Below are 25,949 nucleotides of genomic sequence, written 5' to 3' on the forward strand. Positions count from 1 at the left end.
TGCCCACTTTTCCTCCGGGGGCTGTCTCGGGCTCTAATGCCTCTCTGTCTCTGCTGGATGTTCGGTGGGCGGTCATGGTGTATTTGGACCGCACTGCCGCTTTCTGTTGTTGTGAGAATTTGTTTGTGATGTTTGGCCCGGTCCGGTCTGGTCACAAGCCTTCCCTTTTCACTTTAAGTTGTTGTATTAAGCAGGCTATCTTGCTTGCCTAGGAGTCTCAGGGGTCTGAGCTTCCCTTCGGTTTTCAGGGTCATTCCACCCAGGGCCTCTCTGTGTCTTGGGCCTCATTCAAGGGTGTCTCAACCAAGGATATCTGTTGGGCAGCGACCTGGGCCTCACCGCACATATTCATGGAGCACTACCAGGTGGTTTTGGGTGGTTCTCCTTCTGGGGGTTTTGCTGAGGCTGTTTTCAGGGCTGGTTCCTCCTGCTCGTGATTGTGGCCTTTTTGTCCTGGGGCCTGTGTGATTTGACTGTTTGTTTTTCTACTCTGAATTAAATGCTGTTTCTGTGTCATCTACTCCTTGTCATTGGTTTCTTGTTTGCTATTAAGCCTCTTGGCTTTGGTATATGCTCACTTTGTTCAGCATGGGCGAGGGAGACTTACAAGGAGGTAATGCCCCGGTTACTAACCGTAATTAGGGGTGGGTGGAATTTGCGTAATCGTGTTACGCAAATCTCTGCGAAACGGTATAAAATCTCTGCGAACACGCAGAAATTCCACGAACACGCGGAATTGCTTGTTCGCGATGCTTTTTTACTGTTCGCAATCTCTGTTTGCGTGCTCCGGGGGAAATATCTCATAAACACACATTTGAGAACGCGAACAAGCAAAACATTTCGCGAAGTCGCGAAACGCTGAATTTTCGGCAATTTCACGTTCTCCGCGGAACGCGAAATTACCCGAATTCTGCAAATTCCGCAAGTGGAATGGAATTTACCGCCCAGGCCTAACCGTAATCTTTATTACTCCGAGTATTGTCTTCCTCTCCACATGAGTTCCCACCCCTCGTTCCCTGGTGGGCTTCATTTTCTTGGGGCTTGGTAGTTCCTCAGGCTGTGGGTTATGCCGCCCCCCCTCATATAGAGTTCAGGGGTGATATGGATCAGCCATGTTGGGAAGGAATGGGAGGCATGGGAGGCTAACTTTTGCTTTGGAGGGTTCTGGTGTGGAGCTGAAGCTCACTTTATTTAGCATGTGGCAGGCAAGACAATACTCGGAGTGTTGAAGATTACCAGTGAGTAACCAAGGCATGTGTACTGCCCTGTACAGCACACATCAATGAGTGTAATTTTTTTTAAATGGCCAGTTATTGGATTTTGTACCGGAAGATACACCTTCTGTACAAAACCTAGGCAAACAGCGCGCACATATCTTTGCACTCTAGTGCAGTGGTTATATGCGCCACCATATGCAGCTTTAACAAGCTACAGAGCAACAGAACAGAGCAGCAGCAGGTTGTCATCAGTAAATATAACTCTGTGCTGCTTTCTCCCTCTAGCACATGAGTACTCACAAACATTTTCCCAGAGGCCATAAAGTTTGGTCTGTGATGTGCCCGAGGGCCGCATTGATGCTAGCGGGATGGTGGTTGGGTGAAGGAGTTGGGGGGGTTGGCGGTAAGGTAGGTGTAGGCAAAGCGTAGGAATACATCTAGTGGCTGAATTTAACAATGTAAAACCAGAAAATGTAGGATTAATCCTGTTTTCCCCACTTTTCCAAATTGTATTTTCCTAGGAACGTTTAATTTCACGTAAGATCCTTTTTTCTTCATTATCATACATAAGAGGACGGCAAAAGACGTTTGGTCAATGTACAAACGTGGTCCTGTGTATGAATTAATAAACCAGAATGTTTTTCATGTATACTAGGAACCCAGGCCACCCATAAAAGTGCAGATAAGAACTGACTTGCCTCTTTAATTCACTATTGGCGTCGTTGTCAGGGTAGGGGGAAGAATTAATGTTTCTCAATTCATGTTTGAAAACTTTAAATTAATACTTCCCAATGCAGTGATATATTCAATTGTACTAAGGTGAAAAGGTTCTGCATGTTAATTATATAAACTTTTTTAATTTGCAGACTGTCCTCATTGTATCCTTGTGCTGCAAGATGTCTTTAGAAATTAAGGTGTTTCTAAAATTAATCGCAGAACTGCCTAGTAACATCCTTTCTTTAACTCAAATTAATCTTGAAATAAATGATTGCTTGTCTATTTAATATCTTTTTGTTGTTAGTGCTGAGTGGAGTAAACAGCAACCCAGTGTTGCTGTTGACTAGGGGGCCACATGCAAATTTCAGGAGGGCTGCATGTGGCCCCCAAGCTGTTCTTTCAGTGGCTAGAGCGCAACACAGCACAGCAACTTTGCATGGAAATCTACATTAAGGGCCATATGTATCAAGCCGTTTTTGAATCGCAAAGGCCGAAATTCGCAGAATTTCGGCCTTTGTGACTCGCAAACGGCCGATTTGCATGTTTTGGAATGTATGAAACATTCCCAAAATAAGGAATTGCAAACTTGTGCGATTCCTTATTTTTCCATAGCATTTAGGGAATCGCAATTTTGCGATTTCTTAAATGCTATGTATGTAGCAATTTTGGCTTGCGAATTTTGTTTAGGAATTCGCAAATTACCACCAACCTTTAGTTGATGGTAACTTGCGAATTCTTCCAGAAATGCACAATTTGGCATTTTTAAAGGCGGCATGTGATGCACACACATGCCCATAGGGCATGTATGTGCGCCATATGCACACACATGTTCTTTACAGGGGTGCAGCAAGTTGTCTTTGAGACACCCCTGCACCCTTGCAATAATTCTCAAATTGCGATTAGCAAATTGCGAATTCGCAATTTGAGAATTATTTTGCATTCATTCCTATGGGCCTCCTGGCCCATAGGAATGCATTGGAAATTATTCCTTAATTGCGAATTCGCAAATTGCGAATTCGCAAATAAGGAAGCTTAAGGAATCGCAAATAAAAAGCGATTTTTTTCATACATACCATTTTGCAATTCCTAAATAGCGATTCCTTAAAATTCGCTATTTAGGAAATGGAAAATAGTTTGATGATACATATGGCCCTATGCTATTTTTATGCAAACATGCGCCTGCAGCATAATAACATTTTAGATTCTATAAAATTGCTTTCATTTTAATAGTCTTCATATCCAATAACTTGAACAGTATTTGTAGCTAATTGTCGCATAATAGCACACCCTATAGGCAAAATGTATATGAAAAGCAACCATCATTAACTTACAGCAAAAAAACTTAAAAACAACAGAACGTAGTGAGAGCAAAGCGCGTAGGCAGGCAGAGCAGACATAAAAGTGCTGAGGAAAAGCCCACCATAGCAGCATTCACCGTATATATGTACTCAAGTCATGTCATCGTGGAGGTCCCTGCTTGTTTGCTTTGCATGACAGGCATGTATGTCCTTTTTACATTCATTGCATGAACTGTCACTAAAGGAGTGAGTGTGAATGTTGTTTCATCTATTTTACGTATTGAATTGATGTGGTGATTATGCTTTCACATGAAATGCCTTTTGTGTCAAACCCTGAAAGGCAGTATAGCTGCTACATGTGAAGTATTTTGTCAGCTTATTATGGAAATTACCTTTAATTACTCAACCATCAGACTTCTCTCTGGGTGTCTGCCACTAAATGCATTCATCTGACTGTTCCTTTGAAGTAGCAGCGTTAATATCTGGGTATCTGACGTGTCCAGTTATAAAAACACAAGATCACGTGATGTTCTGTAAAGCAAATATTTAGATTCAATTGTCTGTGCTATACTAGAAACAAAGTATCCAATATCATCCCACATATGGCCATTGCAAGTTACTGAGGAATGCTTTTGCATACAGAGGAACACGTTTAAGGCCTTGGTGCACTTCGAGGTGGTTAGCAATATCAGTAATGGAGGGTGTACTCTATTCTGTATAATATATGACAACAGTCACTAACTGTCAATAACCATAAAGATTGTAAGGTGGGAAAAATATATATGCAAAACATTTTCAGTCGTTACTGTCATCAAGGTTATAGCCCAGGTGTTTCATTTAACACTTTAGTACATTCTGGAGTTGAAGTTTTTGTTTGCTTTATTTGACCCAATTGGACAAAAACATGGAGCCTGATTTAGGGTTTTATGTAGGGGGTTACTTTGTCACAAAGGTGACAGATATCTTGTACACCTTATTATAAGTGCATTATATCTAGGGCTCCCGGTTTTATGGTATTTATTCTTTAACATTTCCGTCAGCATTTGTCCATATTAATTTGTTGGCCCTTTTATCTGTATTTATCCATATTTATTTTGTGTTTTGTGTATAAATGAAGTTGTAAAACTGTACATTTCTACATTTATTTAACTGATAGACGGATACTCATCCTTTGATCTCTGTTGTGATTTAGCTATTTAAGCTGCCAAATATTATGTAACAATACATCCACTAAATATTAGCATTATACCACAAATGTATGTTAGCATATGCCATTACTTAAATACATGTTTAACTTCCCCTGCTTTTCATCTGCTCAGCTGTTGGGCTTCAAATCATGAAAGATATTTCAAACATTCACTTAAAACCAGCAAAATGTTCTATATGTATCCAATTTTAAAAATAAATGCAGACAAAAAACACATTGTTTTCTGTCTGTATTCATCTGTAAAAATCTGTAAAAATACAAAACAGTGAGATGTAACCCTTTGAGTGCATTCGTCGGCCAACGGCAGTAGCGAGCACTACCTCTTTAGTGCTGCGCACTTCCGTCGGCCAACGCGACTCCGCCCACTTAATGGAACGCCCCACACCGCAACGGAATTGCCCCCATGGTTAATGCGTTAATTATATCCTACGACACCTGTAAAAGATGCCTGGGATCTCCGTCATATTTGTGAAGGAGCATCTATCCGCAAGCCTCTGAATCAGGCCCTTCATTACAATGATTTGTGAGGAGAAAGTCCAAACATATTTACATCTTATTCCATGAGAGGGTATCGGCCAACCCTAAACATAACTTATGCAGCTACTTGTTTGCAGTACTGCATATGTGTGATCATGTCAGAGAGTCAGAGGATGGATTTGGTGTGCATAGCGCACTGTTTTCCTATGTACAAGCAATCATTTCAAAGAGTGCAAGGACACTAACCTAAAGCTCACATCATCAATGACCTAGTATATTTGATCTACTAAAGAAAGTGAAACCATTCCTCCCAGAGAGAGACTTTGGAAATACCATTTACCCATCATGTGCTTGCAGCTCGATGGGGACAATACCTTGATCCATGCCCCCACGTGGCCACTCTTTAGGCCAACCCACATGCTGCAGCAGGCATCATTAACGGTCTAACAAAACGAAATACGACCACATCACTCCACCCTGATGAAACTCCTCCTCACCATATTCAAAACCAGCTGAATGAACTACAGAGCCATCCCGACTGGAACCCCGACCTAGCGGCCTGACAAGCTCACCATCTCTGTAAATGTAAATGTGTTTGTATTTATATAGCGCCTTCTACCCAGAGGTCTCGTAGCGCTGCAGTCATACCGCTGTGGAACCCTTCCTGGCTTTCCTGTGAGATGTCCACTCCTGGGCACCCCCAAGGTGAAGCCAGGCATCCAAGCGCTGCTGGGGCAGTTGTGGAGATTAAGCAAGCTATTGCCCAGAGTCACAGAGTGGGACCCATGATTAGACTAGGCACCGAGGCGAGAATTATCAGGTCCGGGGAGATTGAGTCCAAGAGCCGCTGAGGCGGGAATTGAAACTAACCCTGGGCGTAGTTCGCGGAGTCGGACTCCGCGGAGCTCCGCGAAGACGTAGTTGCACTCCGCGAACTACGCGTAGCTCCGCAGCCATGCGGAGTTGCTTGCTGGGCCCGTTCGCGCGCCGTTTTTCGTCTTCGGGAGCGCAGTGCGCGTGTTCGGGGCGTTGCCTGCATGCTTGGGATGGCTAGCGCGCTAAGTTACCCCAGAAGTTTGTCCCGCCTGCTTGCGTTCCCTTATTTCCTGTTCCGGGTCACAATTAACGTGGTCGCGTTGTGCAAGACATGTTCGGGAACTCATCTTCTCGTTCGCACTACAAAAGTGCGTGATCGCGCTAAATATCGCGCGAACCTACCCATGCGGTCGCGATGGGCGCAGCCATCTTGGATCACACACTCTGGCTATGGTTTTGGGCCTACTTTTGCATCTTGTTGAAATCTCTTTAATCCTTGTCTTTTTACCCACTTTTTCCAACTTTCTTTAGTTATTACCTATTTCTCTCTGTGCCTAGGTTTATATTTTTCTTTTTATTTCTACTTTTACAACTTTTCTATTGCTTTATTTTACTTCCTTCTTTTACCTTGCTTCTTCTTTCCCCTACCTTTTTGTCTTGAACTTTTCTTCTCCCCTCCACCCAGAACCATGGTCAAGGGCGCCAGCAGCAGCGGCGGCTCAAAGGGCAAGGCGCCAGTGCCCCAAAAAACCCGGCTGCCTTGCGGCAGAATGCGCCCCCTAGGGGTGAGGCCCGCCAACTTTTTGGGGAGGAGGAGGTGGCTGCCCTGGTGTTTTTTATCCAGCGCTACCTCCCCTTGATGTTGGCAGCAGGTGGCAGGCCCGGCTCCGGCTACCACCATATTGAGGAGCGTCTCCGGCGGTGGGTGAAGGTGCGCCGGGCAGTCTTCCGCTGCTCCGGTATCCGGCGTACCCACCATCAGCTGACCCACCATTGGGCAGACATTTTGGACCGGGAGCAGGACCTGTTGGACCTGCTTGGCGTCGAGGTCGTGGGTCTTGGTGAGTGGCTACCCAAAAAAAAAAAGTGTGTGTATAATATATATCTCTATAGTAGTATAAGTATTGTTATTGTATCTTTGTAAATCTTGGCTGAATAAGTAACGCGATGACTGTTACTCCTAGTTACATTTCCGATGTATTCCGTTATTATATCTACTGTAATTGTATGACACTGGTCTGTGCTGCGCTTTTTCATCTTCACTGACTCTTGCGTGTTCAATTTAGCGCTAGCTTTTGCTGTTTATTGGTGTGAGATTTTCTTTATTGTAGACAACTGAAGTTAGTTAATGCTATTATATAGTCTTGTCCCCTTCCTTTGTCCGTCAGTGAAATAGCCGTTGATGGATAATTGTACGTGTTTGCAATGCATATTGTATCATTTTTTTTCACGGCCTTCTCTTCTGCATGAATCCTCCTCTGGCAATGAATGCAAAAGTTACTTTGTTCTTCTTACCTCAGCCAGGGCCGGATTTAGGCATGTTCAAGCTGTGCAACTGCACAGGGCCACCAAACGCCAGGGGCCACCCCACCAATATATATCCTTAATGTAATAATCCTCAGAGGATGGATACATATTTGCGTGGCGGCCCCTGGCAGGGATTTGGTGCCTCCGGCTCTGTTCCACTTCCAAACACCCTGACTCCCCCCTCTTCACTGGCCTCCGTGCTCCGCCCCGACCTCCTCTTCCAGGCCCCCCACCTATGCTCCCTGGCCAGGAGTCCAGGACCACCATGAGCCTAGAGCCGCCCCTGCCTCAGCCCTCCATAGAACTGATGTAGTTTGTTTATTGAGTGGGTAGGGCAGCAGTAGCATTCAGTCAGTAGCAAAACAAAATATGATGCCATGAACGTACAATTTCGTGTTAGTAAGTATGCACAAAGTTAAGCATGTCTCCTCCTTGTGATCTATGCGTTTTGCTGGCAAAAAATGAAAAAGAAATGGCTACTTACAGATAATTGATTGATTACCCCATTCTTGAATCGGTGGTGTTGTTCAGGTCTTACTGCCTCTGTGTTACTTAGTAATCTGCAATCAGAATGTTTATGGAACATTTGATTTGTTTTCTCCAAGTATATACACTAGTCAGTGAATCATGCAAGGCAGTAGTCATTTGGTAGACCAATGTTTGTTTCTTTTAATGTTGTAGCAGTGGTTTTTGAAATGCTGTCTATGTTTCACAGCACTCAATGTTTTCCTCTTTCTTTATTATTATTTCTTGCATGAACCACAGAACCCAGGGGCAAGCAGAAGACTGGGACCGAGTCGGCCGGTGAACGCGAAGAACCACAGGCACAGAGCTCCTCTACTGAGGATCCTGCTGCTGTCCCCAGTAAGTCCAACAGTGTTTTCTTTTGGAACAATTATATTTCCCTCACTTTCTAACAGAGCTTTTTTTCCAACCGATTAATGACATTTCACCTAACTAAATTTTGACAAATGCTTGTTTGGTTTTATGTTTTCAAAATTTTGGGTATTACTATCTGTCCCTGCCTTTCTGTTCCTTGAAAGAGCCTCTCCTATGACTCTCTGTGCTACTACTAGACTGTCTGTAGGTAAGCTTGCCCTGTTGCCCACTCTTTAGTTAAGGTATTAATCTTTCCAAAAAATCTGTGATAGAAGAGCGGAAGGCACAGGGTCCACTCCTGTCTTATGCTTTTTCCTCTGTAATGTCTCTTCTTTGCCAATTGACACCAACCAAGTATGCATCCAGATGTGTGTCTACTATTTTGTAAGCGTTAGTAATGAATACCACTACTACTCTTGCGGGTATTCTTCTATGCAGTCACATACATAACTATGTATGCACCACAAAATTGTATGTTGTTGGTGATAGGCAGGTTGGACCTTACTTACTTACAGTCTTACACCTCAGTCACAGAACTCAGAGGAACCCACAATTCAATGAACGACAACCTATATGGGCTCAGTCATTGGTCAATTATTCAATTACCCCTTTCCAGAACCCCAATATGAAGATGCCAAATGCTTTTATTACACAATCCATAACCTAAGTAACCCCCTTTTGCTCACTCTCTCGTGTAAGTCTACAAGACAACAGACACTGAAAATATACTTCCGAGTCAATGTGGTACTTGAAAACCTTTATTTTGTTAGAAGTAACTAAGTAAGTAACATCAATGTTTTTAAGTTGTTCCGTGAAATACGTCAAGGCCAGGGCCACCAGAAAAAATCCAGAGTTAAAAAAGGCTGAATAAAAAGTAATCTACATTTGTACAGCTACCAGTGCACGATAGGAAAATGTGGGAAATGTCGGAGACCCCTCACCATTGAACGTATACTGGTTGCATATGCCTCTTTTTGGTAAGCTCTGGAAATCTTTGCTTCGTAGAAGGAAATCTTCTCATCTGTCGAAAGATAATGACAAAAGTGGTGCACGTTAGACAGTATGAAAACATTACATACATTTATTCAACGTTTTTAGCTGTCATGCTAAAAAAAAGGTGTAACCTGAGGCTGTAAGCAAACTCGATTCCACAATCCACATTCAAAAAGTAAATACGGGCCTTTCTATTTTCCAAACTCTTCAGGTGTATGCTTTGAACTATCATGTGGCCTCAAAGGCGTCTTCTCGTACTGCGCAACAAGCTGTGAGGTAGCATGCACAAAACTGTAGACATGTCATTGATGTACAAACTGGTTAGGTTACATGGTTCAGTCTAACTTTCCAAGGACTAGAGTAGCAGTGTAGATGAGATGAGCTTGGGTACCATACCAACCATACCAAATAAATGCTAATATGTGTAGTGTGTTACTTACTCTGCTGTACTAGGCAATGTGTACTACTACTGATTACGTACGTTGTACTTAACTGTTTTGCAGAACTCCATTCTTGGTGAACAAGTACAATGGGTGCTGTGCATCCATCTAAAAAGGTGTACTAAATTACTTATTTTTATTTGTGCAGAACCGGTACCATCCACCAGTGCCGACGGGGGCAGCGGCGCTGCGACGGCATCAGCAGAGGCGATCCCGGAGGGGAATGGAGGACCAGAGGCACCTACAGCAGCACCGGCAGCACCGGGGGAGGAGGCAACAACGGTGGGCGATGGTAAGTTACATTCAATAGTGATCCGCATTACTTGGTGGGTGGGGAAAACTTCCTCACTGTAGTCTGATATTTATAATGAACTTGAAGTTCAACTTGACAATATATGACGCCACCTTTGTCATTACCAAGCTTAGCAAAAGCATTACCACCGGCGAGAATTGATAAAATAAGTTATACAGGCCTCTTCTATGTGACTACTACAACTCAGCTGTGAAAGGTTGGTGGCAGACTAAAAAAGTCTTATCCACAACATTACATGACCGCAATGGATTAACAGGAGATTGATTTTAAGTATGATGAAAGGAGCAAGGAAAAAGCACCAATTATATAATATAGAAGGATACTTTGGAATCAGCAATGCAGGTGTTTGAGAGCAGTTGGATGCGTGGGTTGTTGTGGAAGCATAGAAAGGGGAAAACACAGCTGCCTGCGTGGGTGGGAGACACATCCAATATCGGTGGTTAGTGGATAGTGGATACTAGTGTTGGCAGCGGTGTTTTTGTTAAACCCAAAGGCAAGGGAAGGAGGGAACGACTGGATGCATTCCGGGTCGTTGCTGGCGAAACACAAACCACCTAACGTTTGTTGGCGATATAAAGAATGATAGTCTCTAGAGTAGACATTTACTAGTACTAGCTGGCCACTGTTAATTAATGTTAGTTTGAGACTGTCACTTTTCCCGGAAGCACAGAGTATATGATATAAAAAAACGAGATATGAAAAAGACAGGTGTTCGTATGTGACCGTTGAAGTACACCCATGCTATGTTACTAGGGCAGGCATAATGCCGTGCCAAAAAGTCAGACAAATGAAGTATATAAGGCGTAGAATGTTCAAGATAGATAAAACAACATTTTAGGTACTCAACTTGCTTGCTATTGCTACTGTACTGTGCCGACCACTATGTGTTGGATACATTTTGTGTTCTTGATTTGCTGGGATTTTTGATTACAACAATTCTGTCTCTTTCTTTATAGTTACTCCTTCTAAACCAACGAGGAAGGAGCTGGCAGTCCGGGCCCGTCAGCGGAAACTGCAGGCCATCGTTGAGGCCTACCGCCGGCTGGTGGCTCAGGCCGAGGAGGAGGAGGAGGAGGCGGCGGCAGCAGCTGCTGCCTCTTCCAATGCCCCGGCCCCCAAGCCTGTAGGAGTACGTCGGCGTGGTCAGGCAGCCGCCCGCCGCCAGATTTTCCCCGCATCGTCCACCCCCCCACAACAACATGGCTGCCAATGTAGGTGCCGCCAGTTCCAGAGAAAAATTCTCCTCCGGGTAGCCAGGCTGGAGGCTCAAAGTAGTCAGACAAAAAGACAAATAGAGGAGCGTGTAAAGATCCTGGTGGATCAAGACTTAAAAGCCCGCCGGCTATGAGATGGACCCTGTTTGCCCCTTTTTCAATCCTTTTGTTGGTGGGTGGGAATTGGGTGTTGGGTTTTTACTTTTTTTTTACATTACATTGAGCGTGGGAATTTGGTTGGGGTTAGGGGAGGCGGGTAGGGACAGCTGTGGTGTAGGATTTATATATATTTTATTTTTGTATCATCTTTAGTTATATATTACATTATGTTAAAAATAAACGAGACACAAAGTTATGTTCAAAAGAAAACATTTGAAGTTCATTTGCGTTTCTTGGGGGGCTGGAGGGGGGAGTGTTTCACCAAATAATGTACGTTGTGCAACCTCGCAAGGTTTAATTTGGCCATGCAGGTCGGCGGACAGTGCTTTTTAATAATAAAATATATTGCCCACATCTTTAACATGCAAACAGATAGATGCGGTAAACCCTCACCGAGTTATATTTGTAGTATTAGAAGAACGACCAGTCTGTCTTGCGTTATACCTCACTGCAAACTTATCTTACCTGTGATTGCTGATGAGATGATGATGATTTATCATGAAGTGTGGCACTGCAAGGGCTGCATTTGATTTCCAAGACAATGGCGAAGAATCTGTGGTTCAGAATCAGAACTTCTGTGATAGTAGTAGACAGACCCTGCCAGTAGCATTTAGAGACAAAAAGAAAGAGGCAGTCATTTGCGTGACAGACAATGTGGGGGTAGTATAAGTAAGTACAGTACATTGCATGGGTGACCCAATATTGCAACTGCTAAACTGAAACAAAACAATGGTTTTGGGGACTGGAAACTAAGTGCAAGAGAAGATAAGAAGAAGTTCAACTTTACTTGTAGTACTCACGGCAACGTCAAACTTTTCTAAATCATAATGCTTTAAACTTTAAACCCAAAAAATTACGCCAATTCATTAGATGCATTCGTTGTTTGATGTTAATGGTAAATTATTTGGCGTTATACACAGAGCTTGAGTTGGGAAGCCGCAGAAGATCCTGGCCATGCCTTGTTGACATTTCACTATTGTTGCTTTCACCACATCTGCCCCAGCAAGCGCGTGATCAAATTGTTGGTGTATATTTAATGTAAGAAACATCACACCTCAATGTAACCACGCAGCCCGGGGGAAGAGGGTTAGGGTTTGTTTAATGGATGGGTACGGGGGTTTTGGGAAAGGTTTGAGAAAGAAAAACATTACGCATGGAGATTGGAGACAACAAAAGCAAAACAATGAAGACGATGATTTATGATGTTGATCCGCTAGCCAATGATTGTAAGCAATGAACGTAAGAAAAGGACACGCTGAATATCATTCTTGGTTTCCCGCAATCCAATTGCTTGATGATGAGTATTTGTGGTAAGGGTGAGAGTTGATGCTCATACTATAAAGCAGTGGGTGAAAGACGTCCAGCCTGAAAAAGAAAAGGCAAATACAAAAGAATGTGAATGACCTAAACAAATTGTAATACAGTGAAGATAAAAAAAATAATACAAGAGGAGTAGTCGTATGAGAGGACTTTCAGACTGAGGCGGCTTGGATACAATTTGTATAAGTCTACTAGTTGCATATCATTTTTAATCTAGAAGTACAAAAAAAGACAGGAGCCAGCACACAACAACAGGCCCACGACGACACAGGTTTGCCCGTTATACAAACTGCATTTCCCTAAAAATTTCACAGAGCCACAGAAAGGTGAATGAAATTGAAAAAGCAACCTAGCATTTACAAAATTAATCAAAAAAATCAATGCGTCATTCTCAGTTATCAATCATACCACTATTGTACTCTACCACAGCACAGTGCACAAACATGTAGCAGCCTGGGTCTACTGTGCTGTGCCTCTTATTTGTATTTATTTATTACCTTGTATTCCACTCCAAGAAACATCGTGCATCAATCAGCTCAGATCCAACTGCCTGACAGCAAAGATATGGTGGTCACCATCATTATCATCAGCAACTCAGTCTGTAGTGAGTGACTACGATAAATTAAGTCCTGACTGCATCTGTAGTAGTAGGAACACAAGTGCGTAAATAATTTCTATTATTAGTAAATAACATGGAAAAATTGGCTATCACGTGAGTCTGAACTGAAGTTACTAGTATACTTCAACTCCATGCACATTTGCTCAGAGTCAGCAAAAAAATACATCCAATGCAATGCATGGCATCATTCATTTTTATACCTGTTTTGCTCTTCTCTTTCACTGTCAGAAGATTGATCACAGATGCTGCCGAGCCTTTGTAATGCGAGTCACAACAAGTTGACTTCAGTTGTGGATGCCTGCTCAAGTTTCTTTTGACACAGAAGAGTCGTCTCTGAATGCCTGCAGACAGAGGTGGTAGCCTTAAGAGTAAGACTCAGCAAGGCAGTTATTATGAGTTGCAGATTTCAAATGAAATAGAGGATGGCTGTAGTCATGTACGGTTCACTTGTTATGGAGGGACTGTTAGAGGCTACATTATTGTTATTGTACTATACTCCATCTACAACATCAAATGTATGGCTGCCAAGATGGAATTGTATTGATTCGAGTGGGAGTCAAGAAGATGGAGCAAGACTCTGAGGAGTGCAGTCAACATGGAACATAAATGCACAGGCGTGCAACTCCAGGAGGTAACTAAAAAAGATACAGCGAAAATAAATGCACAGGTGTGCAACTCCAGTAGGTACATTAAAAGAATGAGTGGTGGGGATGGATTTGGTTGAGCTTTTTATTTTAAGATTAGCAGTTTTGCACCCGAAAGTCATTTTTAATAAGAAAATAAATAACACAAATAAAAGAAGGGAAAAAGTAACAATTTAAAAGCCTATTGGTCAGGGAAGAGGTGCTCGTCCTCAAACTCTGTGGGTCCGGACAGCAGTAGGTCATGTAACCCAGCAGTGATGAATTCTTCGGGCTCGCTTTCTTCATCCTGCTCTGATTCACGTACAGTATAGTCTGGTGGTATGAAGTGTTGATTCATTTTTATCATTGTCAGCCTCTCGACGCTTTTGGGGGAGAGACTGGTCCTTTTCGATGTCACAATGGCACCAGCAGCACTGAAAACCCGCTCAGAGGCGACACTGGCTACAGGACAAGCCAAATACTTTATCGCCAGCCTGCTCAGCACTGGCCACTGTCTCCTTCTTTCATACCAATAGACCAATGGGCTTTGCTCCATGAACACCTCTGTTGGTTCATCCAGATAGGCCTGAACCATCCGCTCAGTGTTCATTGGTGCTCGGCTTTGCTGCTCCTCTTTCCCCTTTGCAACAGCAACGGACTTACCCATCCCCTTCTGTAGAAAAAAAGCAGTTATGCTTTTGGTTGTGTCTGCTGAATCAGATCGTGTAGGTGCTGCTTTTGGTACTGTTGGTGCCTGCTGGGAAGCGGACGCACCGCTCTCATGCTCTGATGAACTTGCCTCAGGAGGATGGCCTGGAGTACTTTGACTGTCCTGGGCTGGCACTGGCAGGCCTTTAAGTAACAGCCGTTCAGTTTCGAAATCATTAGCTTCCACAGCTTTGGAACTTTTGTAATTGGCAACATCCTCATCTGAAAAAGGAATGACTGCGCTACTGCTGACAAACAATTTGTACCGTGGATCCAAGATTGTTGCAGTTATGTAATTTGGATCTGACACAATCATTTTAAGCCTTGCATTTACAGATAAGCGGTTGCGTAAGGCCTTGGCCAAGGTACATGCATCAACTTTTTCTTCGTCACCTTCGTATGTTTCACAGACCTCCTTCAGCTGTTGCTCGAGCATGTACAACAATGGGATGGCTTGGCCCATAGTACAGTCCTCCCTGCTAACTGCACGTGTGAACACCTCAAAAGGTTGTAGCATCTCTGTCAAGCATTTAATGATGTCCCACTGCCACATCTCAACGGTCAGGGTTTTAAGATTAACAGTAGGATCCACTAATCTTCTTGACATTACATAAGCATTCAGTGGTATGTACTGCTCAAAGAGACGCTCAAGCATGAAATAAGTAGAGTTCCAACGTGTTGGGACCTCCTGGATCAGTGCTTTGACTGGCAAATTATGCTCCCGCTGAATGACGCGTAGCAGCTTCCGCGCTTTAAAAGAATGGTTAAAATGCGTGCATATTCTTCTGCAGATGGTCAGTATGGTGCTGACTTGGAGTTCATTTTTCAGAAAGTCTTGCACGACTAAGTTAATGCAGTGTGCCAAACAGGGTACCCTGAAATACTGTCCATCTTTCATTGCCCTCACTACATTACTGCCATTGTCGGTGGCAACAAAACCAATCTTAAGGCCTCTTGGTTTCAGCCATTCAAAGACCTTGCTGTTAAAGTCAGACAAAATGTTGTCAGCAGTATGATTTTTCTCCATATCAAACATGGCTACAGTTGCATGTTTGCGAGTGTCATTGAAAATCCCAGCAACGTCAAGAAGGCCTGAAGTTAACTTGTCTTTCACACCTGCAAAAGAGATCCAGTGTGCGGTGATGCACATGTAATCTGCTGTGGCTTCGCGACTGCTCCACATGTCGGTTGTCAGGTGGATACAATGGACAACACTCTGTTGTAAGGCTTTCCCAATCAATCCCAGCACGTCGTGGTGTAGTGCTGGAATAGCAACTCTTGCAAAATAGTAGCGACTGGGAACGTCCCATTTTGGGGCGAGTGTTGCCACTAATTGCCGAAATCCCACTGCCTCAACAAATGAAAATGGGAGAAGGTCGAGTGCCAACATTTTTGCAAGTTTCGCATTGTACAAACGTGCTGTTGGGTGGTTCCGCTCGTACTTTCCCTCCTGCCTAAACATGCCAGTAATGGTAAGCTGCTTGGTAATTCTTTCTGTTCTGCTAGACGGACCACCTTTCAACGCAGACTTTTCACTCCTTGTCCTTGGTGTCTCCGGCTGACTCTGGTGCCACTTAGAAGTTGCTGATGCTGAGGATTTGGACTGCACCACTCCAGTGCTGGCGACAGGGCTCATTTGTGTACCACTCCCAGATAGAAGGTCATCGTCTCCCTCTTCTTCCATGAGTGGACCTTGTAGTACTGTATCCTCCCCACCAACACCAGTGCTTACATCTTTTAAGCTTGCAAGGTGGTTCTCCCATTGAATTGTGTGTGTTTTTTTCATATGGGTCGTTGGGCCTCCAGTACCATAGTTTGTACCAATCTTACCACGACTAACATTGGTGTGACAAATGGTGCATATAGCAATGTTCTCCTGATGTGGGTGAACCGTAAAAAAAATCCCAGACTGGGGAGCTAAACTTTTGTCTCCTGCCATAGGAAGAGGAGGACCCACTTCCAATGCCGGATGAACTGGAGCCTTTTTGTTGAATTTCCCTATGTGACAGTTCAGTACTAGTACTGCCACTACCTCCTTCTGTTGAGGTGGCGCTTGCGCTGGATGTCGCACGCTGCCGGGCCTTCGCTGATGCAAAAATGGGATTTAGAAAAGGGGGTGGTGATGAACAGAGTATCTGAGTTAAACAGACCACTCTTACCCAGTCCAAAGATCAGGGCTTGATCCATCACCGTTATTTATCTCACTGCCCCATCCCAGCTCAGAACCTGGCTATATGCAAATCAGTCTGTCCCTGGCCCAGTGCATCATGGGAACAGGGCAGACTAAACTACCAAGCCAATTCTTCACCAGAAAGGAGACAAGCTACCGGGGACCGGTTTCTGGCATTTCAGCCTTCTTCGGCCCGGCTTGCTTGAATCCTGATGGAGCAGTGAGAAAGGGACTCATGTCTGAGTATACCCTGCCACACCTATAGTGGCCAAAAACGATTTAGAAAAGGGGGTGGTGATGAACAGAGTGTCTGAGTTAAACAGACCACTCTTACCCAGTCCAAAGATCAGGGCTTGATCCATCACCGTTATTTATCTCACTGCCCCATCCCAGCTCAGAACCTGGCTATATGCAAATCAGTCTGTCCCTGGCCAGGTGCATCATGGGAACAGGGCAGACTAAACTACCAAGCCAATTCTTCACCAGAAAGGAGACAAGCTACCGGGGACCGGTTTCTGGCATTTCAGCCTTCTTCGGCCCGGCTTGCTTGAATCCTGATGGAGCAGTGAGAAAGGGACTCATGTCTGAGTATACCCTGCCACACCTATAGTGGCCAAAAACGATTTAGAAAAGGGGGTGGTGATGAACAGAGTGTCTGAGTTAAACAGACCACTCTTACCCAGTCCAAAGATCAGGGCTTGATCCATCACCGTTATTTATCTCACTGCCCCATCCCAGCTCAGAACCTGGCTATATGCAAATCAGTATGTCCCTGGCCCAGTGCATCATGGGAACAGGGCAGACTAAACTACCAAGCCAATTCTTCACCAGAAAGGAGACAAGCTACCGGGGACCGGTTTCTGGCATTTCAGCCTTCTTCGGCCCGGCTTGCTTGAATCCTGATGGAGCAGTGAGAAAGGGACTCATGTCTGAGTATACCCTGCCACACCTTGCTCATTGCACCATCAGGATTCAAGCAAACCGGGCCGAAGACGGCTGTAATGCCAGAAACCGGTCCCCGGGAGCTTGTTTCCTTCCCAGTGTAAGAATTGGCTTTTGTAGTTTGGTTTGCCCTGTTCCCATCATGCACTGGGACAGGAACAGACTAATTTGCATACAGCCAGGTTCTGAAACTGGGATGGTGCAGTGAGCTAAAAAACGGTGTTGGATCTAGCCCTGATCTCTTGACTGGGTGAGAGCTTTCTGCTTAATTCAGAGACTCTGTCCCTCACCACCCCTTGTTGTAAATATTTTTGTCCACCCTAAGCGTGGAAGGGTATTCTCAGATGTGAGACCCTTGCTCATTGCACCATCAGGATTCAAGCAAACCGGGCCGAAGACGGCTGTAATGCCAGAAACCGGTCCCCGGGAGCTTGTTTCCTTCCCAGTGTAAGAATTGGCTTTTGTAGTTTGGTTTGCCCTGTTCCCATCATGCACTGGGACAGGAACAGACTAATTTGCATACAGCCAGGTTCTGAAACTGGGATGGTGCAGTGAGCTAAAAAACGGTGTTGGATCTAGCCCTGATCTCTTGACTGGGTGAGAGCTTTCTGCTTAATTCAGAGACTCTGTCCCTCACCACCCCTTGATGCAAAAATGGGAGCTGGTGTTACTTTGGGCACTGAGTGTGTAGGAGTTACACGTGCTACCTGCTCATCACTAATCGCAGCCCTTCTGGATAGGGTGAAAATGCTGGTCTCTACATCCTCTGCACCAGGAATAACGCTTGTGATGATGACATTGTCAGTGTCAGACCCGTCTTTATCACCATCAGTATCCTGCTCTCCTACATCGAACTCCGGAAGTTCAAGCCTTGACGGATCCTTCCTTTTTCCCAGCCTGGTCTTAGGATGTCTCTCCTTTGAATGCTCAGTTCTTCGTCGTGGATGCCATTCCTTATCAAGGTCATCTGAAGGGATGCTATGCGAAGAACTCGATGCACTGCCACTAACCCTCCTTTCCTTTCGTAAATTTAAAGACAGTAGATCACCTCCAGAAGTGGCTTCCTCTTCTTCTTGCTCGGAATGAGGCTCTACTTCCTGAACTGCCCCGACATCGGGAGGAACAACTTCCACTATTGCGTGCGGAGACGGTGGTTGTTGTTCTTGAGGAAGTACTATAGCGTGCTGTGGTTCTTCAACAACTACTATTGTGGGATTTGGTTGTTGTTGTTGAACAACTATTGCGGGCGGTGGTTGTGGTTTTTCAACAACTATTGCGGGAAGTGGTTGTGGTTGTTGAACATCTACTGCTGGCGGCGGTTGTTGAGCACTTTCATCTTGCGTGAATTGTGTGCTACTTTGAGACAGCGATAAGTTAGGTTCAGGCTCAGTATCACTGCTTTGTAACACTAGGCCGGCTACCTCTTCGACCCTCATGTGCTTGGCCCTGGGTTGGTGGCTTGCCCCCGCTAATGCGGATGTGCTGGCTCCAGCTTGCACCACGGACACCGCTGCTGCAGGCGTACGTTTTGGGGGCCCAAAAAAGGTTTGGGGGTCCATACCAGCCTTAAGTGACACTTCCTTCTTCTGTACCTTCTTCTCAGCAACTTTCTTGGTGGTGGAGGACCTGGAACCTGCTCTCTTAGGGCCCATCTTCTTCTGATGTCAGCACACAGCAGCACTCAGTAGCACAAATTGCAGAGATGTGTGGTCAGATGAGTCACACACCACACGTGGCGTACAATTGAAGGACGTCCGTCTGGCAGTTGAACGGGCGATGGATGAAAACAGCCAGCACCTCCTCAGTCTTTTTCTGTGCACCTACAAGCAAAGAAGACAGAACACGTCAGTCAAACAAGCAGTAAGCCAACACATGAACAATTGAAAGACACACAGGCCAATGTATAAAACACAAAAAAGAAGACTAATACTACCAGCACCACAGCTCCCAGCCACATGAAGTCCAGAAAGAACCAATAATAAAGTCAAGCAGGCCTATCATATACCAATATGGACAGAAAAAGGAGGATTCCTGCTACACATGAGTCATGACAGGTTAATGCAAGGAAAATCAAAATACCCCATGGCTAAGACTTTGTAAAACTTCACTGCAAAAACACATACAAGCCATAAAATTATTACACACACAAAAAAGTTACCTACCCCCCTGCCCAGACAACAAACTTGGAAATGCAATGGCATACACACATGCCGTAATGATGGTAATTAAATAGACCAAATAGAAACAGCTACATAAAGCAGCGCGCTAACTAGTAACTACCACCTCTGGGACTCTGGCCTACTATCAGATCAGACCAAAAGCAGGGAGGCCAATGATAAATGCACAAAGGAAGTACCTACAAAATGGCCGCCACCACATGGCCTGTCCAGGAAGACAAAAGTACAACCAAATAACACATAAATGAGGACTTTTTGTAGCACAGGGGACACATTAAACATTTTCGAGGAACTTTTATGCAACTCGGGACATATTGTTCGCGAGAATGCAAAATCGGCGTGTTCGGCAACGCGAATCGAGTGAAAAGTCGTTATCGACAAAAAAGGTAAGGTCGCGTTCTCACACGGTGCGACGTTACCAAAAGTACGCGAGCAGTATTCCTAGGGTTACCTACTGGCAGGGAGTGCCATATTAGTTACACACAAGCAACCAAAAGCTGAAAGTACCACCATTACAAAAAATGTGAAGCAATCCAAAGCTATACACAGTGTAATTAAAGTTACACTACAAAAATAAATAGTTGATTAACTTGAATGCACCTATGGCTGTGAGTAGTAGTACCTACAAAAGCCTTGGATGGCTATGGCAAAAGAAGAGAACCAGGGAAGGACACAGAAAATGGCCGCCTCCATAGGGCCAGGAGGACAGGGACACCCAAAAACAACATGGAAAAAGGATGCACCCAAAATGGCCTCCACCACATGGCATGGCCACCAACAACATGGCAAAATCAGTCACAAAGGAAGCATACACAAAATGGCCGCCACCACATGGCCTGCCCACCAACAACAACATAGCAGAATCATCACAAAGGAAGTAAGTACACACAAAATGGCCCTCACCACTACATGAAAAGAAAGAGAAGACAGACAATAAATGCCTATGCCAAAGGGACAATGCTTAGCTTCACAAAATGGACACACCACCGCCCAAATTGGTCACCCCAACCATAAACAAGAAATCATTACATAGAGGACAGAAAGGAACTGGGAGTGGCCCATGCTCCAGGAAGACAAAACTACAACCAAATAACACATAAATGAGGACTTTTTGTAGCACAGGGGACACATTAAACATTTTCGAGGAACTTTTATGCAACTCGGGACATATTGTTCGCGAGAATGCAAAATCAGCGTGTTCGGCAACGCGAATCGAGTGAAAAGTCGTTATCGCGTTCCCGAGCCAGTACATTGAGCGCGCGAACAAGACAAAAAAGGTAAGGTCGCGTTCTCACACGGTGCGACGTTACCAAAACTACCCGAGCTGTATTCCTAGGGTTACCTAATGGCAGAAATTGACAGACACCCAAAACCTGACATACCCCACACATAAACATAAGATTTTCTAAATCAAACCAGTCCATCCATGATTTTCTAATTAGAGGTACACCAGAAAAACAGTTGATTACCTTTCATGACCCTATGACTAGTACCTCTGGCCTACTGGAAGAGTAGGCCACAAGTTTGGAGGCCTATGGCAAGAGCAAAGTGGCTGGGAAACATAAAATGGCCGCCAACAACACATGGCCAGGCCAACCACAGAAAGTTATTACAATGAACTCAAACATGCCTACACACTAACTACATGGAGTACTAGGGTCAGCTATTGGCTTAAAAAAATAAAAAACTTTTAAATTACACAAACAGAAATTCCACAGCAGACATTGCTATTGCATAATGATGACCATAATCCAATGCCAGCCATGATGTTTGTTTACAAACTTGAATAAAAATTTAAACACAGAATTATGATTTTACCCATGGGTACCTCTCTATGTAGCCTGGATGAAATTTAAAAAGAAATACAAGTTGGGACCTCATAAAAGTATAGGCACCCATCAATAATTTAAATCAAGGAATGAATACTGTAGTTAAAAAATTTAAAATCAAACAAACACAAGTCTACAACATCATACTCACTCATACATTACTGAACTTACTTGAAAAAGAGAATTCAAAATCCAAAAGTCCTCAGTAAAATCCAAAAAAAGCAGTAATGCAGCCAACACACACAGAAAGTGATCCTGCCAGCTCAAAATCCAAATGAAAGTGACCACCTCATGGACAAAGCACTGGGAGGAGCCTGGTGGACAGGAACAGGAAGTTGTAAACTCCAGAGCCCTTCCTCCTTAATATTCAAAAATAGAGTAGAAACAGAAAGAGGACTCCTTCCCCCCAAAAAATACATCCAAAGGTACAACTTTGAGGGGTTTTTCACTTGTTTGCTAACCAAAATGGTAATTTATTATTATGGTTTAACTTTTAACATGCTCGCGAGTTATTCTGTGCAAGATTGCAGGTTCTGCGTGTTCGGCAACTCGATCTTACCAACAAACATACTCGCGCGTCCTTATGGCTTTATCGCGATTCCAATGACGTTATCGCGTTCGCACAGTCGCACGGGAGGGTTTACAAACATGGTGGCAGACGCGACCGGGAAAAAGCGAACGCAGAACCAAGGTAAGCCATTGCCGCGCACGCGATAATGTTATTTAGCGCGCGACAACTACGCTCCGCACCGGATAGCGGAGTAATCGACAGCTACGCGAACTCCGCGGAACGCGGAGTTGCCAAAACTCCGCAAACTCCGCAAACGGTGCGTAGTTCTTCGCCCTGGGTTAATTGAAACCTGGTCCCGGGCCAGACTTCTGCATCAGGGTCTGCTGCTCTAACCTGAGCCACACTTCTCCACTCTGGTGGCTCTCAGTATACCCGCATCCAAGACATCATCAGACTGCATAAGGAGAAGTGAAAACATGTAAAAACAACTCTGTTTATGCACCCATGACCTGGAACAATAGCACCATATGTATCAGACCTCCACTACCCTGTTTCAATCTAGGAAAGAGCTGAAAGCACACCTCATTGAAGAATACTACATCTGCACGAAGTTACAGTCTTTTTCCGTTTTCAGAATCAACTCCCTTTCTAAGCACTCTTTGACCATACCTTTGACACTGTACAGCAATCTGCTGCCTTTCGACTAGGTTTTCACTATACAAATACCACATACATACAGAAGTGAATGTGTGTAAAATACCGTGCCTCTGTCTTTGTAAATACAGGCACCTGGTACTACTGTGAACTCACTGAATCGCTAAGTTCCTCCACTTTAGTCTTTCATTTTCAGGGGGTGGCGTAGCCGCACAGACATGCCTTACCTGTTAACAGTGGTGTGTAGTAGCATGTCTAGTTCAGGCAGCACATGTATCCCTCAAAATAAACATAAACAAAGTAATGGTATTCTCTTAGGAGTAGCATGCTTCCATTAGTATTAAGGTGTTAAGCCCAGTAAAGGTAAGATATTTTATGGTGTTCACAGTACTTCCTCCTCATTTATTATTACTCTGTACCTCTCCTTTGCTCACCAGGAGGAGTGTGTGCAAAGAACAAAATATATTGTTACACATGTTAGGGAGTGTAGACAAGCGCAGTGTCTCAATCAATCAACCATGCATTTGTAAAGCGCACTACTCACCCGTGAGGGTCTAATCTTTATATTACTTAAACATTTTCTCCATTTTGGGAATTATTGTTTTTTGATCTTAGCAAATAGGGAAGAAATGTGGGTTGAGGTTGAGGTTGCACCATTCTCCACTAGCAGTGTATGGGCCTTGTGGTCTTGGATGGCCTTCATATGCGGGCCTAGCATTTCCCCTTTGCTCACTCTGGTCATTGAGCAGTCTCTGATGGTTCATGGGTGCAGGATGCTATTTACCGATGCAGCATAAGACACAATAGTGATCATAGAGGGGGCTCCAGATAAGGGTGAGCGCAAAATCCGTTCCGCTCGCAGATTTGGCGGATTTTCGGTAAATCCGCAATCCGCGAACTCCCGCGAATTTACCGAGAATCCGCTAAATCCGGAGCGGCAGAGTTGGGGGGCAAAAGTTCAAGCTTGTTGAACTTGTAACTATTTTAGGATGGTGCCGGCAAGCTGCCAGCGCCATCCTAAAATAGTTACTAAGTTAGCTTCAACAGGAAGCACTAATAGATAAAATAAAACAGGTGCTCCGTCTTCGCGCCCTTTACCCACTTGATGGACAGCTTACTCGAGGGACCCCGGCGCTCTTTGGTGTGATGCCAAAGTTAATCAGCCCCCCCAAAATGTGTGTTTTGTCGAGGCTGGGTAGGTGTGCGTTCTCCCCATATCTATCGGCGAAAATTAGCTTTGATGCTTGATGGAGGCCTTTGCATTATTGACTTTCACGAGCTCAATCCCTGTGCAGTTCCTGTGACCACGAGCTTCTCTGATCCGTGCCTGTCCTTTTATGCACACAAGAGGCATGTGAACTCGCATATAAGCCCCGTACATTTGGCCCCTCCCCACACACTAGTGGTGTGCACCGTCTTCGCGCCCTTTACCCACTTGATGGACAGCTCACTCGAGGGACCCCGGCGCTCTTTGGTGTGATGCCAAAGTTAATCAGCCCCCCAAAAATGTGTGTTTTGTCGAGGCTGGGTAGGTGTGCGTTCTCCCCATATCTATCATCGAAAATTAGCTTTGATGCTTGATGGAGGCCTTTGCATTATTGACTTTCACGAGCTCAATCCCTGTGCAGTTCCTGTGACCACGAGCTTCTCTGATCCGTGCCTGTCCTTTTATGCACACAAGGGGCATGTGAACTCGCATATAAGCACCGTCCGTTTGGCCCCTCCCCACACACTAGTGGTGTGCACCGTCTTCGCGCCCTTTACCCACTTGATGGACAGCTCACTCGAGGGACCCCGGAGCTCTTTGGTGTGATGACAAAGTTAATCAGCCCCCCCCCCAAAATGTGTGTTTTGTCGAGGCTGGGTAGGTGTGCGTTCTCCCCATATCTATCATCGAAAATTAGTTTTGATGCTTTATGGAGGCCTTTGCATTATTGACTTTCACGAGCTCAATCCCTGTGCAGTTCCTGTGACCACGAGCTTCTCTGATCCGTGCCTGTCCTTTTATGCACACAAGAGGCATGTGAACTCGCATATAAGCACCATCCGTTTGGCCCCTCCCCACACACTAGTGGTGTGCACCGTCTTCGCGTCCTTTACCCACCTGATGGACAGCTCACTCGAGGGACCCCGGCGCTCTTTGGTGTGATGACAAAGTTAATCAGCCCCCCCCCAAAATGTGTGTTTTGTCGAGGCTGGGTAGGTGTGCGTTCTCCCCATATCTATCGTCGAAAATTAGTTTTGATGCTTTATGGAGGCCTTTGCATTATTGACTTTCACGAGCTCAATCCCTGTGCAGTTCCTGTGACCACGAGCTTCTCTGATCCGTGCCTGTCCTTTTATGCACACAAGAGGCATGTGAACTCGCATATAAGCCTCGCCCGTTTGGCCCTGCCCCTCACACTAGTGATGTGCACCGTTTTCCCTCCCGGCCTTTACCCACACAATCCGCAAAATCCGCAAATCCACAAATTCGCGCATTTTGCGGATCGCAAATTCGCAAATTCGGGAATTCGCTAAATTCGCCCATGCTTAGCTCCAGACAGCTGAGATGTCATCTCTGGTTTTTCACAATTGGTGTGACCAGGTAACTGTTCGTACCTACTGGTTAGATGGGCTGGGGGAGCTCATCAGGGGCAACAAGCAACCAACACACAATGGGCCAAAAACATGGTCACTCGCACTGGCCTTATTTTTGCTATGGTTCTTTGGGATGAGAATTGTGCTAGGTGTGCTGGAGCTCACAGTGGGTGATGGGCCACTAACAGCAATGGCACTGATGATGGAGTCATGAATAACAGGCCCTGGCTTTGCAATAGTAGGCTCCAATCACTCCATGCAGTAGCAACCTAACCTCTGATAAGGAATGAAAACTGTCAGATTCTGCCACTGCACCATACCTTTCTCTAATCAGGTATGTAAAACTTAGATGAGCTGAAAGTTAGCACAGGATATCCACTAACCAATCACTGAGCAGTGGGCCTGAATCCAACATTTCCAGTCAGATTCAAAGTTTGCATCACACTTCTGGCTGGTACTAAGTCTGAGAAAGTTCATTTAATTTTTTTTAGATGTGCTACAGTTCCATGGCAACCAGTGTAATGGCAGCTGACTGGTTTATGTATTGGACTTCAGGGGC

General features: G+C 44.7%; 1 long non-coding RNA gene across 1 annotated transcript; it reads right to left on the minus strand.

Annotated features, from left to right (window-relative positions):
- Positions 1 to 7,742: 7,742 nt before the first annotated feature.
- LOC147725529 (uncharacterized) lies at positions 7,743 to 11,977 on the minus strand. Its single transcript, XR_015309833.1, has 3 exons — positions 11,723 to 11,977; positions 9,080 to 9,159; positions 7,743 to 7,819 (listed from the first exon to the last, which is right to left on the minus strand). It is a non-coding gene; the product is annotated as an uncharacterized LOC147725529 (long non-coding RNA).
- Between the last annotated feature and the right edge of the window lie 13,972 nt (positions 11,978 to 25,949).

The sequence above is a fragment of the Lissotriton vulgaris genome, chromosome 3_2 (assembly GCF_964263255.1).
Source record: "Lissotriton vulgaris chromosome 3_2, aLisVul1.2, whole genome shotgun sequence".
Taxonomy (NCBI): Eukaryota; Metazoa; Chordata; class Amphibia; order Caudata; family Salamandridae; genus Lissotriton; species Lissotriton vulgaris.